Genomic DNA, 15,278 nt, shown 5'->3' on the forward strand with positions numbered 1-15,278 from the left:
GAGCTTAAATGTAATATTCTCTGTGGAAAGCATGCCAGGCTTCAAACAAGCTCAAGGGTAAATAATATTTTGTGCAGCAGATTGCATAATGGGACTTGTGAGCTTAAGTCTTCCTCCACAGCACTAGAGACATCTCCTAAGTGCTCTGTAGGATACTTCAGAGTAAGGCCAAGTCTGTTCAGTTCTCCTACAATTTAAGAAAGACTTTTAAAGAAAAAGCCCTAGGGTTTAATTCAAGAGGCAAAATGAATGTTGCTGTTCAGGCTCATATATCTGGAGCGAGGTTAATACTGCAACACTCCTCGACTGGACTCTGCACATTTGTTGCTAACAGACATTTTTTTTAATTCCCAAAAGCTGGTTAGGCAATGACCTTTCCATGCTAAATCAAACCGCACTGGGGCAGAGTTCTACACATGATGACTGAGGTATAAATGCCTATGCAGACAAACAGTCAGATGGGTGATTCAGGGGGAGAACTTGCACAATAGTTGTGGAATGGGGGTTTTAAGCAAATGCAAGAAATATATACAGGACATAATATAATAAATATTAAAGCAAACTCTACATGGTGCCTCTGCTAGGACAAGGAACCTAGTCTCACATCAGTGCAAACCAGCACTAACTCCACTCAGTTACTCTGATATGAAATAGGCATGAGTGAGATGGGAATCAGGCCCGTGGGTGCAAAACATGGAATATATTTCTGTACCACAATATAATCAAAGGGAAAGAGGAAGGGGAGGAAAAAAATGTAGTTGATAAACTGGCTACTAAATCCTACTATTGAGCCCCTGCCACATTTAGTCAAGGCGAGAGCAGAAAGTCAACACCAGAGTAACAAATTCTTGAATCCTTCATCCTTAATGATCTGATATCATCCCGGAGGCCTAGTCCACATACATCTCAGTAGAGGAGTGACACATTTGTTCAGAAGCAAGGAATCTGTTCCACTTTACACATGATTTTTGCAAGGCAAATACATCAAGAAGCTTACCATGAATATTGGCTAAGAAAAAACCCCCACCCTATTCTGGAACTTGCTTTGTGTGTGTTCATCCTTCTGTATTTGCTTCCCACAGCTATTCCTGTGGATATTCCTACCAGGAATCTCACTGAACAGCAAATTTAAATATTGGAGATAAAAGAGAATTATACCATACTGCTGTGACCCTTGTCCTCACTTACCCCATCCCTCCCTGCTGTTTGTCAACCTCACTCATTGAGCCTGATTGTTCACAGCTGTATTGCCAAACCCAGGGCTCAAAAATCAGGAGTCAGACCCCCAACCCCCGATTTAAAAAAAAAATAAAAATAAGTGTTAAGGGTTTTATTAATTATTATTATTTGCCAGCTGGTTTTTGCAGCATTTATAGTGGAGAGCTAGAAATGAATGTATTTATTTTGTTAAATGCAGCTGAGACTCTCAGGAGGTAATCTGACACCAGCAGCTAGGGGCTTTAAGAAAACACTCAAAGTCATGAGATTCCCAATAAAATTACATGGCTTGGTGCTGCTTTGTGCCCAGTCATGCACACCTACACACAGCAAGAGAAGAGTGGGGTCTCAAGTGCTACCAAGCCAGAGTTCTCCACTCCCGCACACCGGTGGGAGCACTTGACACCCACTTTGCACAGGTGTAAATGATGCCACCTAGCTGCAGGGATGGAGGCTGGGTTTTACCAGAGTAAACAGTGGAGTCTTTCAATCAAGATTGAGGATTTCAGTAACTCAGGCTATGGTTACGCTACAGCTGAGGTCGATAGGACTTACGTCGCTCAGGGGTATGAATAAGCAACCCCCGCTGAGCAACGTAAGTTATCACCAACCTAAGCACCAATGTGGACAGCACTGTCGGTGGGAGAGCTTCTGCCGCCATAGCTGCTGTCGCTCGTTGGGGTTGGATTAATTAAGTCGATGGGAGAGCTCTCTCCTGTTGGCTTAGAAAGTCTGCACTAGCAGAGCTACAGTATCACAGCTGCGCCTCTGTACGCTCGCTAGTGTAGTCTCAGCCAGAGTATGGGCCTTTTGCTGGAGTGGATGGGTGAGATTCTGTGGCCTGCAGGGATCATGAGGTCAAACTAGATGATCATGATTAGAGTCTAGGAGGCCCATCACTCACAGCTTGTCCATTTCAAAGGTTGTTTTGAGAGACGGTGCAGCCTTCTGTCCTGGGTCATTTCTGTGTCTAACTTTCCAGCTTCTGCACATATATAAAAAGTAGCTGGTGGCTTATGGAAAATAGAGATCAAATAAAAACTCCTTTGCTTTCATGGCATCTGTAATTTCCATTCCTTTCCCTTGCTTTTTAGGATTTTATTATTAATTATTATTATACATCATTTATGTGAAAGCAGGATCTTTACTTTTCGGGGCCTGATGCCACAGCCTGTACTCATGCTCCCAACAGTAGCCCCATAGTCATAACAGAGCATTTGCATGAAGCAGCAGTATTTGTCAGGAATACAGGTTGCAGAATAAGACTCTAAGGACTGGTCTACACAATGGTTTTGTACTACTGTAACTATGGCAGTGAGGGGTGTGAATTTTAACTGATATATAGTTACATCAGTACAATCCCTAGTATGGAGACAGTTATAAAGGTATCTTCTAGTTTATTCTCCTTCCCATATGGGAATAAGATCTACTGGTGTAAGCACCATTATATGCATATAACTGCATCCACAAGGGGGAGGGGAGGCCTGTATTGATTGAACAATATTGCTTAAAGTGGTACAACTTGCGTATGTAGATAAGGCCTAAAAGATCACCAGCTCCTGTTGTTCTTTCCCAGACTGGCCCTATCCAGCATGGTGCTGACCCCCTCCAGTAAGTGCTCTCAACTCCTAGTGAGTAGGGTTGCCAACACTTCAGGATGGGCCTGGCGTCTCAAGAAATTAACGATTATGTCATGTGATGAAATCTCCAGGAATACATCCCACCAAAATTGGCAACCCTACTATTGAGTCCAGTGGAGGTTAAAAGCACCCAGAAATGTGCAGGATCTAATCCACCCTAAGTGCATATTTCTAGTGCCTGAATCGCCAATGGGACAATCACCGCACGTAAAAGCCTGCATGTGGTCTGTGATTCAGGCCCAGAGTCCCTCCATGACCTTACAGTATGCCCCCAGTACATGGATTACGGTAGCCAAAAGAGGGGATTCCAGGTGGGGAATAAACAGCAGGAGCTCACCATAAAGACCTCTTAGATATCCCTAGGAGTAAAGGAAGGGTTGGGGGAAAACGATACAACTTTCAGGCAGAAACATTTGGGAAATCAAAAGAGGCCATTCTAGTTGTCCCACAAATGACAGATGTTTCCAATCAGGTTCTTACAGGGGAAAACACTGGAATGGGTTTGTAATTTGGCTGGTAAACCTTGTTTTCAGCTATTACTACCCCATCAAGGCAGCTAAATGGAAACTACATTTTAAGTGACCTTCAGCTTCCAGCTGCAATAAGCGTCCTCATGTAGAAGGTGAGATGGGGATGAGAACGTGGTTCTGACATACCAAGGGGAGAGATGCAGTGTGAACATGGCAGACATACATGCCTCCCGAATCAGCGGGTTTTGCAAAGACAGCCTGGGACTGACTACAGCAAAGCTAGCGCCGTGTGGTAGAAGAGACAGCAATGTCCATGATGAATGGCTCAGTGTCTTGGCTAGGGAAAGGCCGGGTGGGAGATTTCAGATACACCAGCTGTTTTGCAACAGTAGAATATCTGAGGAACGTTGGCTGGTCTGGTTCCAACTGTCATTGCAAGAATGAAGCATGTAGGGGTGTTGCTCCCTGGCACGGTCTCAGAGGTTTTTCCATGCACGTCAAGACTCCTTGAAGCCTCCCCTGCATACATCCACTCACAGCAGAGAACCTCGCAGTACCCCAAGATCACCACCCTTCCTCTGCCACCTGAAAAAGGTCCCAACACCACACATGACTGTCTCCCTGCTTCCCTTAAATAAACAAGATCCCCCAGCACTTACCTTGGCTGCCTCCTATCTCTCCACCTCTGATGCCATCTTGAGTGGCTCCCACCCTGTGCTGCAGCAGCCTTCGGGCAGCTTGCCAAGTTTCCACCCACCCTCTTAATCAGGGGTTCTCAATCTTTTTCTTTCTGAGGCCCCCCACAACATGCTATAAAAACTCCATGGTACCACAGTAACTGGTTTTCTGCATAAAAAAGCCAGGGCCGGTGCTAGGGGGTAGAAAACAGGGCAGTTGCTTGGGGCTCCATGCCACAGGGGCCCCCACAAAGCTAAGCTACTCAGGCTTTGGCTTCAGCCACGGGTAATGGAGCTCAGGTCCCCAGGCTTCAGCCCCATGCAGTCGGGCTTCAGCTTTCTGCCCTGTGCCTCAGTGAGTCTAATGCTGGCCATGCTTGGAGTATCCCCTGAAACCTGCTCGTGGCCCCTCCAGGGGGTCCTGGACCCCTGGTTTAGAACCACTGCCCTAAATAACCCAGCCTCTCCTCTTTCTACTGCAGACTTCCCTCTGTGTGAAATCCCCCTGTTCCTCTACTTCCCACAGACTCCCCCAATGTCTCCTCCTGGCCCTCAGCACCCCCTCTGCCAAGACTCTCCTTCTTCCAGCCAGTCTCTTCTCTACCAGAACCCCCCAAACTCTCTCTCTCTCTCTCCTCTCCCTTTCCCCAACCTCATCTCATTCTCGCCTAGTCCCCAACACTCCTCATTCTGTCACCTAAACAGTCTCTTACCAGGGACCAGCAGCACCATGGGGGCCGGAGTGCAGGCGCTAGCAACTGAAGCAGCTGCACACCCTCCTCTCTGCCCTTACCCTCATCTCTTTGCACACACAGTTCCCCTGGCTGCCGCAAAACTATCTGCCAGCAGCTGCCTGTGCATGTTTTACAGGCACATCCTGAGATGAAAATTTGCTCCAGACTCTTTAACGCTAGCAGTTTGATTTTGCTGACCCTTCAGCCTCTTCTGCCCAGCGTTCCCAGTGCTGAAGAGGGAGGAAAATGCGAGCAGCTAGTCAATCGGAAATTGGTTTACAGAGTCAGAGTCAGTTTGCTACCATCTTCGGTAGACATGAAACCGGTGCGGACCATCCTGAGCTTCCTTTGAGAGAAACGCATTCAAGTGAGACAAACCCAGCATTTGACAGTGTGCAGCAAGAGGAGAAATGAAACCATTGGAGAGCCTGATAAACTGGAGGGAATCCCAAAATGGGTAGCAAGGGTGAGAAAAAGGTTAGAGGGTACAACAGCTATCTATCCCCATCCACACCCCACTATCTACTCATCCCCAAAACCATCCCATTATCTATCGCTTATCCCATCCAACCCCATACACACCCAGCTATCATTCTATCCATCCATCCATTGCCATAAACACTCTTCTGTCTATCTATCTACTTACACTGGTTCCCATCACTGCAATGTAATGTAAGGAAGTGAATTTAGTACGGCCAGCCCACAAATGTGACAATAAAAAGGATGGCAGAAAATATAACACATCGGCCCAGGCTCATTAATTATCCTCAGTCTCCCCCAGCACAGACCTCTCCTGACTTCACAGCTGCAGAATCCCAGCCCATTTCTGAATTAAAAATAAATATAGGAATGGATGGGAGGCCAGCAGGTCGATGCAGCTAGCTAACTGCTTCTGCAAATGGATTTTAATTACCTTGGTCACAGTCTCTGATGCCCAGAGACCACCAAAACCAGTGTAATTATTTGATGACAGTGAGGTGTATTCACGGAGGGGACTTCGCCCGTTTTGCAGCATTAAAGGGCCAGAAAGTTATCAATCAGGTCAGACGCACTCCCCACCGCACGAGGCCTGGGGCTTTAAAAAGGTCACACAGAGGCTGTATTGGAGTGGTCACAGTTTCATACTCTGTTTGTAAGCAAAACTGAACAAGATTAATCGAACCCCTCTGCCCTCAGGGTGGAGAAGCAAAGCAAAGCTTGCTGTCCAATTCCTCAGCAGACCCTGCCCAACACTCGCTCTGCTGGAACTGCCCTGCTCTGAGCTTTGTCAATAATGGCTGGTAAAGGCATCTGTCACAGGGCAGAGTCACACACAAATGCGGTGGAGCTCTCCAGTCAGGAAAGAATGCTGATGCTGCCACTGTTCTCTTACTGTGAATGTGGGTAGCTGCTAGATACCGCTGTGTTACTGCTGATGAGAAGAAGCTGTCTCTCTTTCCAACAAACAGGTGCCCTTCAGGTTAGTTGCTAAACCAGTCATGGTTTGACCCAATACCTCCATCCTGCTCAAGTCTAAATATGGGACAAAGACCCAGAATGGTTCTCAGGATGGTTTTCAAAGTACAAAACAGCCTGAGAAACCCTGCCCAAGAGCATACCTTTAGTAGTCTCGTGTGGCTTAAGCAGCATTGAAATGACAGCTAACACCTCAAACCATTCTACCTGGAAAAACTACAGTAGGAAAGATACTGTGACACAGTGTACCCCAAAAAGAACCCTGTAACCCCCATATTCATCATTCATATACAGTTGTGATATTTCACACAAAGCATGCCATGTAAGATATCATATGAAAGGTCATGATCTGCTGAAACCCAGTGTTCTGTCAAAATATGTATATTGTTGGTGTGTATAAAGTTATGAGATTTTGCTGTTTGGTTGCTATTCACATACGTTGTACATTTGGGAGTCATCCACTGCCGATTCTCCAGTGACAGCAAAGGAGGTGATCCACACCCAGGTGGGTGTTAAATGACCGTTAATCAGTAGGGAAGTTGTAAATCCCTTGCTTACAATGCTGTAAGAGGGCTGCACACAATGGGGGATTGCTCTACTCCGACGTGGCAAAGCCCACCAGGACATGTCTGGGCTAGTGTTTTCTAGGCCCATGGACTGAGGATACAAAATAGGGGACAGTAGCGTCATGCTTTTACCTTTTCTCCTCCCCCACCTATGCTGCAAGCAACAAGAATGCTAGGTATTAAGGACTGCAACCCACCTGCAACATCCAGTGCGGTGAGAAAAAAAACTGCTTGATCCAAATAGTGCTTAGTCCAATAAGGTTTAGGATTTAGCCTGTGTGCTTACTTTTTATTTGCTTTGGTAACTCTCTGACCTTTAGTGCCTACCACTTATAATCACTTTAAAAAAAAACAACATTCTGTAGTTAATAAATCTGTTTTATATTTTACCTAAAACATGTTTTGCTTGAAGTCCTTGGAAAAATCTCAGCTCAGTTTACAAAGGCAAGTGTCTGTCCTCTCCACATCGAGGGTGGGGTGGACTGGGTAATAAACTAACACTGATCAGACTTCTGACCAGGGCAAGACAGTATATTCCGGGGGTGTAAGGCTGGGGACTTGGGAGATTGGCTGGTACTTTTCTCTGTGTGATTCGTGAGTGGCTCTGGGAGCATTCATGCAACTTAGCTGGGTGTGGGGCTCAATATGCTGTTGTGCTGAGTGATCACAGCTTCTGAAGGGGTTTGCTGCTTGTCACTAGGAAAGCATTGTGACAGACAGCCTAGGCTGGAGAGTTAAGGGGGCACAATAGTACCCCAGTTCCAGGTTGTACCCCAGGGTTCCTGTCAGATACCCAGGGGTGTCCTTGGCCCAAGACTGCACTGAAATCAAATCTCATGCTGTAAAAGCCAGGCATATCACTCATGAATTGTAAGAAGCAGAAAATGGACAAATGGAGGGAAAAAAAATCAAGTAAACTCATGTGGAGAATTAAATAATTAAAACATTAGGGCAATTGGCAACGAAAGGAGATGAGGTATTGTCCCTCACTTCCTGCTAGACAAGTGTCACCATGATTGCATTTAAAATTCAAATCAGCGTAAAACAGTGCTAGCTCATGTATCCATTGCTCAAATGCATAGGAGTGGTAGTAGGGGGCGATAAGGTGTAATCACTTACATTATAATTATCAGAAACAAGGAGGCACTACATCATTTCGAAGGGCTGCTAAGAGCCAGAGAAGATATCTGAAAGCATATCCTCTTTTAGGGGGCTCCATTGGTGTTCTTTATTAATTTGGATATGAATAAAGAGCTTGGTTGTTATCATGGCTAAACAATATAATTACAGAGGGGCAAATGGGTTTGGATAAAATCAGAAGCAACCCAAACATCCTGTCGTTCACACTGAGCCCAATTTAAAGCTTCACATAGGTTCAAAGAAGTTCAGTTCAATTTCCCCTCCATCCCATCATTTCCCTTGCAATGTCATAGGCCAGATCAGAAAGGGAAATGCCAACATCCCATAAAGAGAACTGTGAGTGTTTAACTTTCCAGCTATTGGGGGGGAGGGGGAAGAGTATGAGATACCTCGTGCTAAAGCTAGTTCTAGTGAGTTTAGCTCTGCTTTGCAGAGCCAAGGGGTTTAGGTGCTTCTCTGAACCTTGTGAAGTTCAATATGACTTTAAATGATACATGTGGAGACTCACACATGACATCTACATTGGCACTAGAACGGAGCAAATAATTGATTTTTCAATTCAATGGTGGAGCCAAAAAAAAAAAATTGGTTTCAAACCAAAACTAAATTCTTGTTTCGTTTTATTCCCCTGAAATAAAACAAAAATTGGTGTATTGAATGAAAAGTTTCGAACATCGATTTGAAATGACATGTCATTTAGCAAATGTCATTTCAAAACAAAAAAGGTCAAAATGTTTTGACCTTGTCCCTTTTTTTCCCCTGCTGAAAATTATTCACCAAATACAACCCAAATTTGTGAGGAGTTTTGGTGCCCTGAAAAATGTATTTTTCAGCTTAGTTATTATTTGTGGAACATTTTTTGCCCAGCTCTAATTGGCACCACATCTCCAGCCACTCAGCCTACTCCACCGAGGTGCAGCTTGAAGAGCTCCTGGTAGATACTGTTGGAGGGATTTCCCTTCCTGCAACAGCCCATGTACAACATTGTTGTGGAATACAGAAGCCATAGGAGTCCCCCAGACATAGGCTGTCCTGGGCAAGCCCTTTCACAAGCCCCAGCATAGGAGGCAGGAGGGGAGTCCCAATCACTTACCCAGTTATGGAAATTCTCCAGTGAGGTGGGCTAAAAAAGCATCTCATGGGCAGGTTGGGTCATGGGTCACTGTAACTTACAAGCACCTCTTGGCTCCTCTAAGTGGTTCTCAATCGCGGTTGAGAACCACTGCTCTAAAGTACACTGGGGACCACACTGGAACCCTGAGCAACCCAGAATAGGGAAGACACAAAAGCATCTTTTGCCCCAAGCCCCCTGGGCTTTGACTCCAAATCTCAGCCTAAGTTCCTAGTTCAATTAACTTGGCTCCTTTAAAATAAATAAAATAAATAAATAGTTAAAAAATCCTAAAAATGGTTACCTTTCCAAGGGGTAGAAGTCATAATGCTACAGCTATAGTTCTAGTTATATGACTCTGTATAACAGGTTAATTCATCAATATCATTTGATGAAACTTAGGCCCTCTACAGTCTGTCCAGGGGAGTCAAGAAGTGACATGCTTCATGCAAACGGAGCCTATCACCACCAGATCATATGTTGAATTCACACCTGGATAGGTCATTACCATTGTCTCTCAATAGTTTAAGACTTGAAACAGCCCTTACAGATGTGAAGCTGACTTCTTTGAAGCATCCCCTCCCCACCACGGGATTGAAATTTCTTACTTACTTCTCAGGCCTTTTTATTTCTCACAGCTGGTTAGCACAATGGTCAGTGGCAGAGTAAATCCTAGCAAGTCCTTTGGGGGGAGGGTAATGCTCATATCAGAGTTGCTTCCAGACTTTCCTCCTTGGAGATTTTGTAAAGAACAGAGGGTGAAATATTTGAGAATCCTGTGAAAAACAAGGGTTGAAACAAACATCAGCTGGGAAGAATTTTGCTTTCCCCACCAGGGTTAAAGTGGAGTAACTATGTCAGTTACAGTGTAAACCTGTAGCAGATGTGTCAAGTGAATGATGGGCCAGACCTACACCATCAGGTATATTTTATTAGCCCACATATGCAGATTGTGCAGAGAGTAAGTTTTCTTTAAAAAGAGTACATTTCTATTTTTTCAGCCATGAGGGATAAACCTCCTCAATGAAACTGATGCAGCATTGTCTTCCTGCATTTGCAGACTTCCTGGAACAATGGCTCTATATTTATGTAAGCCTCCTCCTGGGAGATGAATTGAGGGAAGTATGTCATGCCATATTTACATCATGGCCCACTGACTACAACTCAGGATGGAAGCTGTTCCTCTCCAATGAATGAGTTTGACATCCTGACCTGCAATCATTGAGACCTTCCTATGCTATTGTATGGACAGGGTAGGCTGCAGGGCTTTCTCCACTGAAGGCTCAGAACTCCAGCATGCTCTATCGCTACAATATACCCCAAAGGAGGGATATTTTACTCTAGGGTGATGGGTCAATTGACTGATGTGAAAGGTTTCTTTACACTGGCTCAGATACTCTAGTTGGGGCAGTGTATTAGGACCTTTGAAATTTTCCAGTTTCATTGTATGTTTTGCAACACTCCTGCCACCAGCCTAGAGCACTTAAAACATAGATATGAAAATATTCCATTGAGGGTGCTGGATGGGAGCCATTAAAATGGATCATCACAGACTCTTACTGGGGAAGGAGAGGAAGAGAAAGGGACAACAAGTGATGGAGCTACTTTAACAAATTAAAACACGGGGGATTCAGTTCTGTTTAGATAAACCTACTAAAGTTCAGATGCTTCACTACATCTTATCAAGATGTTAGTCTGGAAATCTTGCTAAAAAACTCTCGAGTACTTCCTCAGCTAATAAAGGTCGGAAATATTGCAGTGAAAGTCCTTGTGCTGTATTTTTATTTCTGATCTGGATTTTTGTGACCATTTAAAAAAAAACTATATTAACCTATAGTTTTACTTTTTCCACAGACAATATTTGCTAACCACTGAAAAGAAAATGGGATTTAAGTAGATTATTTTCATGCTTACCAGAGCATAGGGAAATCTCTTGGAGATATGGGAACATTATTAATGTCTTGGGGGGTGGGGGGGAAGAGAGAGAGAAAAAATTTCCATTCAGGTCAAAACTCACCCAGCTGCAGATTGCATTACAAGCTGAATCTCAGACTGGGTTTGCAAAGCTTTCATCACAGAAGAGCCAAGTTATGGTTCAGAGTAAATTGGTGCTTACAGCTGAGTTTTGCTTTGCGTGAAATTCAAAGGGTGAACAGATTAGTCCAGCAAAACTACAGGGTGTGTGGGGATCACTGATAACCCAATGTTTTGACTTCCACACAGTTCTAATCTCTAGCTAGTCTTTCACGCTCATGTCCTCAGTTTCTTGGTACCTCATTTTATCTCCTTTATTTAAGTCATCTTATGGGAAATAATGATGAATGGAGGTAAAAATAGACTTGTACAGTGGTGGATCCTTAAAATTCCACCTGTTCTACATGGGTAAATTCCATTAAATAATATTAAACTACCAAGCAAAGATTCCTCCTCTACAAGCAGGAATTTGTTTAAGCTGCAAGATTTAAACAATCAGGGAAATCATGCTACTGAGCTATTTCACCCGAGCCTTAGAGTTTTGAAAGTTTTTCCCATAGATTCCAAGGCTATAGGATACCATTGTGCTCGTCTAGTCTGATCTCCTGTATGCTACAGGCAACAGAATTTCCATCAAATAATTCCTAGAGCAGATTTTTAGAAAAAAAACATCCAATCTTGATTTTAAAATGGTCAATGATGGACAATTCACAAGTCTTTGTAAGTTGCTCCAGTAATTTCCCCTCACTGTTTAAAATTTAAATCTTGTCTCTGAATATGTCTAGCTTCAACTTCCAGCCATTGGATCATGTTTTACCTTCCCCTGCTACACTAAAGAGCCCGTTATCAGATTTGTTCCTCACATACGTACTTACAGGCTATAATCAAGTCACCCCTTGACTACTCACATTGTTAAGCTAAGCAGACAGACTCAAGAAGCTCATTTCACTAGAAGGCATATTTTCTACTCCTTTAATCACTCTCATGGCTCTTCTTTGATCTTTCTCTAATTTATCAACATCTTTTTCAATTGTGGGCACCAGAACCAGTCACAGGATTCGAGCAGCAGTCATACTAGTGCCAGATACAGAGGTAAAATAACCTCTTTTCTCTTGCTCAAGCTGCCCCTGTTTACACATCCCAGAATTCCATTAGCCCTTTTGGCCACAGCATCTGAGTGGGACCTCAAATTCAGCTGATTATCCACCATGATCCCCAAATCTTTTTCAGAGTCACTACTTTCTAAGCTCCCTCATCCTGCAACTATGGCTGACATTCTTTGTTCCCAGATCTATACATTTACATTTAACCCTATTAAAAAGCATATTGTTTGCTTGGGCCCAGCTTACCAAGTGATCCAGATCACCCTGCATCAGTGACTTGTCCTCTTCATTATTTACCACTCAGTCCATTTTTTAGTCATCTGCACACTTCATGAGTGATGACTTTGTTTTCTTTTCCAGGTCATAGATAAAGTGTTAAACAACATAAAATATATTCTTCATTAGTGTTTCTCTACGACCTATGAACATGGAGTGGAGTCATCTTGTCTGCGTTGTTCTGACTCTGAGCCAACTTAGAATTTATAGCTAATGCACCCGTATGCATGTACGCACCCTTGTCTCCACAAAAGGAACTAACTTGTTTTCACATGAAGTCTTGTGCTAGTGTTACTGTATCCTGCAGACCTCTCCCCATAAACTGAAACAGCTTGCAAGCAAATCTTGGTATGAAACGCTCTTTAGATTAGCCTTCTGTGACAAGAGCACAGCGTATGGGGCTCCCCAAGACAAAATATCTTAGGGGCCCCAGTTGTAGAAGATATTCTATTGTTTAAGCCTGTTTTCTGGTCTGTAAATGGTTCTGGATTGCTAGACGAGAGCTAGGTTAAGATGGATTTAAGGCTGAGAATATACTAGCTGTTTGAGGTAAAATACATGAGAGATCTGCCATAATTGTCTCCAAAACAAGCATTTTAATCCCAGGAACAGTTACACTTAAATGCAGCTTAGTTCCTTATGGTGTCACTGTTTCTTATTTATATAGTGTGACTAGTTCTGCTAAGAGCTTAAATGTGATTCCCAACTCACCCCACCAAGATTTGCTTATGGTTCTTTGGCAAAGTCTAATTATGTGGTGATAATGGGACAAGAAGGGCAGTGGAGCGATAGGACCTCTCTGGTTTTAGTTCAAGTCTAACAGCACTGGTTTGGCAACTCAGATTGGCTTATTTTGTCTCATGCAAGACCTGAGAGAAGGGTGGGCAATTTAAGTTGTCTTCCCATGTTTGTGAATTACTGACCAGTCAATGGGATTTTAGGCACTTTTGGAAGTATTATGAAAAGGACACTGCAGACTTTGGTATTGTTCAACCAAAATTATTCCATATTGACTTCAAGAGTCAGACTTTGTTTCTGTGAGAAGAGTTCTCTCCACCTTATGAGAATACACCTCTCATGTGACAAAGAGAGACAGTAGAAACAGCCGATATCTTTATCACACTGCTCCAGGGCAAGCTAGTCCTACCTTCACTTCTGCATAGTAATGCAATTACAGCTCTGCTGTTAAATGATTTCTCAGTTCAGGAGTTCTAAAACAAAGAAAACAAATTCAGGTTGAGCTGAACCTAAAACCAAGGTTTTGGGGGTCTCTTTCATTTATAATAAATATGAAGAGTTGTTTGGGGAAGGATGGGAGTAAAATGAAGTGTTGCATTGAACACAAAACAGGATAAAGATTTAAAATAAAAAAAAAATATCTAAGGAAAGAGGGCTAAATACCCAAGAGCCACAAATGAGTGAGGCAAGTGACCTAACCACAGAGTTATTGGTTGAAGGTGCTCCTCTGCCGCTACCTGTTTGGTGAGGCTACCCAAACAATTGGTTGCTGAAGCCATACAGTGGATTAGCATTGAACTCACAAATAGCTGTTGTCAGCCTTAAGTGGCCTTCTTTTGGTAAATAGATTCATAGATATTAAGGTCAGAAGGGACCATTCTGATCATCTAGTCCAACCTCCTGCAAAACGCAGGCCACAGAATCTCACCCATCCACTCCTACAAAAAACCTCACCTATGTCTGAGCTATTGAAGTCCTCAAATCATGGTTTAAAGACTTCAAGGAGCAGAGAAGCCTCCCTCAAGTCACCCATTCCCCATGCTACAGAGGAAGGTGAAAAACCTCCAGGGCCTCTCCAATCTGCCCTGGAGGAAAATTCCTTCCTGACCCCAAATATGGTGATCAGCTAAACCCTGAGCATATGAGCAAGATTCACCAGCCAGATACTACACAAAATTCTTTCCTGGGTAACTCAGATCCCATCCATCTAATATCCCATCTCAGGGGATTAGTCCTATTTACCCTGATTATTTAAAGATCAATTACTTACCAAAATCACATTATCCCATCATACCATCTCCTCAATAAACTTATCGAGTAGAATCTTAAAACCAGATAGATCTTTTGCCCCCACTGCTTCCCTGGGAAGGCTATTCCAAAACTTCACTCCTCTGATGGTTAGAAAACTTCGTCTAATTTCAAGTCTAAACTTCCTGGTGGCCAGTTTATACCCATTTGTTCTTGTGTCCACATTGGTACTGAGATTAAATAATTCCTCTCCCTCTCCTGTATTTATCCCTCTGACATATTTATAGAGAGAGCAATCATATCTCCCCTCAACCTTCTTTTAGTTAGGCTAAACAAGCCAAGCTCCTTAAGTCTCCTTTCACAAGACAAGTTTTCCATTCCTCCGATCATCCTAGTAGCCCTCTGTACCTGCTCCAGTTTGAATTCATCCTTTTTAAACATGGGAGACCAGAACTGCACACAGTATTCTAGGTTAGGTCTCACCAGTGCCTTGTATAATGGTACTAAAACCTCCTTATCACTACTGGAAATGCCTCACCTGATGCATCCCAAAAACGCATTAGCTTTTTTCACAGCCATATCACATTGGCAGCTCATAGTCATCCTATGATCAAACAATACTCCAAGGTCCTTCTCCTCTTCCATTACTTCTAATTGATGCGTCCCCAACTTATAGCTAAAATTCTTGTTATTAATCCCTAAATGCATAACCTTACACTTCTCACTATTAAATTTCATCCTATTACTATTACTCCAGTTTACAAGGTCATCCAGATCCTCCTGTATAATATCCCGATCCTTCTCCGAATTGGCAATACCTCCCAGCTTTGTATCATCTGCAAACTTTATTAGCACACTCCCACTTTTTGTGCCAAGGTCAGTAATAAAAAGATTAAATAAGATTGGTCCCAAAACCGATCCCTGAGGA

Source organism: Dermochelys coriacea, chromosome 13 (genome assembly GCF_009764565.3).
Source record: "Dermochelys coriacea isolate rDerCor1 chromosome 13, rDerCor1.pri.v4, whole genome shotgun sequence".
In the NCBI taxonomy this organism is placed as follows: domain Eukaryota; kingdom Metazoa; phylum Chordata; order Testudines; family Dermochelyidae; genus Dermochelys; species Dermochelys coriacea.